Here is a 3,446-nt window from a genome sequence, read left to right on the forward strand (position 1 = left end):
ATTATAAAATAGGGATCACAGCGGCACTTAATTTTCAGTTGTTGAGAGGGTTAAATAAGATAATATTTGTCAAATGCTTTGCATGATAGGCGGCTCAATGAATAGAGAGCCAGATCCAGAGACACGAGGTCCTGGATTCAAATCTAGCTTTAGACACTTCCTAGCTGTGTGATCCTGGCCAAGTCACTTAACCACCATTGCCTAGCCCTTACTGGTCTTTTACCTTGAAACTGATACTTAAGGATTGATTCTTAGACAGAAGGTAAAGGTTTAAAAAACTGCTCAGCACAGTGCCTGGCACATAGTAGATGCTGAATAAGCCCATCTTTCCTTCTCTCCTTCCTTTCCTTCATTTCCCTCCCTCTCTTCCTTCCTTTCCTCCCCATGAGATATCATAATATCACTTCATTTTTCCTTCTGTTATATGCGAGACAGCTCTGAAACAGGAATGATTTCCCCAGACCACTGAAATCTCATTTAGTGGCTCAAATATTATAAAGGGACCTCAGAGGTTATTTATTATGAGAATTACCCAGTATACACCTAGCAAACACCTAAACCTTCAACTGTGAGCAAAGTGCCAGGTATCCCTCCCGATCGTCCACCACATTAGCAGAAGGCACATTTCCCATGTGTTTCACTAGGTTCATCTCAAATTATTTGGGCTTATCTTTGCCAAGAAAACCCCGTGAGCAGTATTGTCCACATGGCCGTGGCTGTCATAGATTTGGGGATGAATGATTCATAGTCACTGCTCTTATGACAGCATCTCAGTAAATGCCTTGGCTTAAGCTAATTCTGGCTACTGGTTGCCTTTTAAATGTAGGCACAGCAGTAGTTCTTGTCCTCTAGTTTGAAGGGTAGAGACCCACAGGTACCCTTGAACCTGGGTCGTAAATAGTTCCTCCTTCCAACCTACCAGAATGAATTCAGGTTGGGAAGAGCCCCACGGGAGTGGAACACAAAAGAAGGAAACTAGACTGTAAGCTCCTTGAGGGCAACAAAGAGTTGGACATGGCTGAACAACAACAACAACATCCCAGGCTTTGTGCTGAGCACTGAAAACAACATGGGCATGTATAAGTAGATAGAAAATGATGTCTAAATCAATCCACAAGCATTTCTTAGTCACTTCTTATGTGGTAGTAATAATACTGGCATGGCCCTTTCGAATCTGCAAAGGGCTTTATCTCTTATCCCATTTGATCCTTATAACAACCCTGCAGGGGAGCTGCTCTTAATTTTTCATTTTATGGATAACAAAACTGAGACTAACAGGTTAAGTGACTTGGTGCTTGGCACACATGTAGTAAGTGCCAGAGGCATGTTTAAACCTAGGTCTTCCTGAGTCCAAATCCAGCACGCTACCATCTGCCTCAAGACCTGTGGCACCATGTGCCAGAGAGATAGATAATGTGTTAGACACTAAGGGTTCCATACCATGAATGAAATAAACCTTTTAAGAAATTTCTATTTGGAACATGGGGAAGACAACAAAATATATATGTGTATATATGTATGTTTATAATGCACATATATATACTATAAATATATATTTTATACTATATAAATATAAATTTATACTCAAATATAAATACTATAATATATAAATATTATATAAGTATATAAGATAAAATAAAATCTATAAATATATTAAATTGTTATCTATGATATAATATATAAATATATTAAATTGTTATCTATGATATAATATATAAATATATTAAATTGTTATCTATGATATATATAAATATATGATAATTGATATATATAAAATAAATGTAAGAAAACATACAAAAAATGAGAAATACAAAGTAGTTTAAAAGGGGCAACAAAGTGGTTAGAGTCAGGCCTAGAAAAGGGAGGTCCTAAGTTCAAATCTGACTTCAGACACTTCCTAGCTGTGTGACCCTGAGCAAGTCACTCAACCCCTACTGCCTAGCCCTTACCCTTCTTCTGCCTTGGAACCAATACTTAGGACCAATTCTAAGACAGAAGATAAGAGTTTATTAAACACACCCATAAAAGTAGTTTAGAATAAGATAGTTTGAGAAGGAATAACACGAGAAGTTTTGGGGGATAAGGAAACATTTTATGCAGAGGATGTTTGAGCTAAGACTTCCTCTCTGTGAGTTGAAAGTTGGTATTTGACCAAATTATTTCCACCCCAACCCCAGCTCAGCTGAAATCACAGGAGTGGCCAGTTAACTAAGAGAGCAGGTGTTAATGTGTTATCCCTTTGTGAAGTGTAAAAAAGTTTTCCTGATGAAATCAGAGGGACGGTTTGCCATTGGCCATCTAAAGATGGCCACATACCTGGTGGACACTGAAAGGCGAGGCTGCCACTGCTGTGAGACGGTAGAAGCAGAAACAGCTTTGTGGAGCGTGACCCTTGCTGTTCTCCCAGAGGGTGGTGAGGGAGGGGATTTCTTCCTTCCGCTCTTCCTCCACCCATTAGTCATGGTGGTTTGCAGCAAAACTATTTACCCAGTAGAGGATACCCAGAAAGAAGAGTCAGAGGGAGAGAGTTGGGGCAGGAAGCAGCTTCAAAGAGCATGACCCATGACAACACAGAAGAGAGCCAACCACGGGTTCAGAGGAGAATTAGCCCTGGCTGTCAGGCTGCAGAGAGGCGCATGACCAGAAGCCCAGCGGACACTTTCCAGGGAGGAACAGAATGAGGGGACATGAGACAAGGAAGGACACTGGGGCCCTAAATACCAATGGCATTAGTCGTTTGGGTCTCACGTGTTCTCTAAAGGGATGCTTCACTAGCAGGGAATCTGTTCTTCCCATGGACACTCAGTAATTGTTGGAGGCAACTAAGAAGCTCAATGGATAGAGCTCTTGGTTAGGAATTACGGAGAACTGAATTCAATTCCAGCCTCAAACACTAACTGTGGGACCTTGGGCAAGTCACTAATCCTGTTGCCTTCAGAACTTCATCTGTAAAATGAGATGGAGAAGGAAATGGCAAACTACTCCCAAGAAAATCCCAAACATGGTCAAAGAGAATCAGACACAACAGCAACAAAAAGAGAAATTATTGCACCAAGACTCCGAGACAGAAAGAACCTGATGCCTTTGAGCAGAGTTGTCAAACATGCTGCTCAACCATCCCAGGATAGCCCCAATGTGAATAAAATATATCATTCTGAAATATTTAATAAAATAAATTAAAATACAGTAAAATATAGACAACATTACATTTTAAAACATCACATTAAAATTCAGAATGGGTGAATATAAAGAAGGAAACTATAAGTAAATTAAGTGAACACAGAATAGTATACTTGTCAGATCTATGGGAAAGGGAAAATTTTAAAACCAAGCAAGAGTTAGAAAAAATTACAAAATGTAAAATAAAAAATTTTGATTATATTAAATTAAAAAGGTTTTGTACAAACAAAAACAACACAACCAAAATCAGAAGGGAAACAACAAAC

Source organism: Gracilinanus agilis, chromosome 2, assembly GCF_016433145.1.
Source record: "Gracilinanus agilis isolate LMUSP501 chromosome 2, AgileGrace, whole genome shotgun sequence".
Taxonomy (NCBI): domain Eukaryota; kingdom Metazoa; phylum Chordata; class Mammalia; order Didelphimorphia; family Didelphidae; genus Gracilinanus; species Gracilinanus agilis.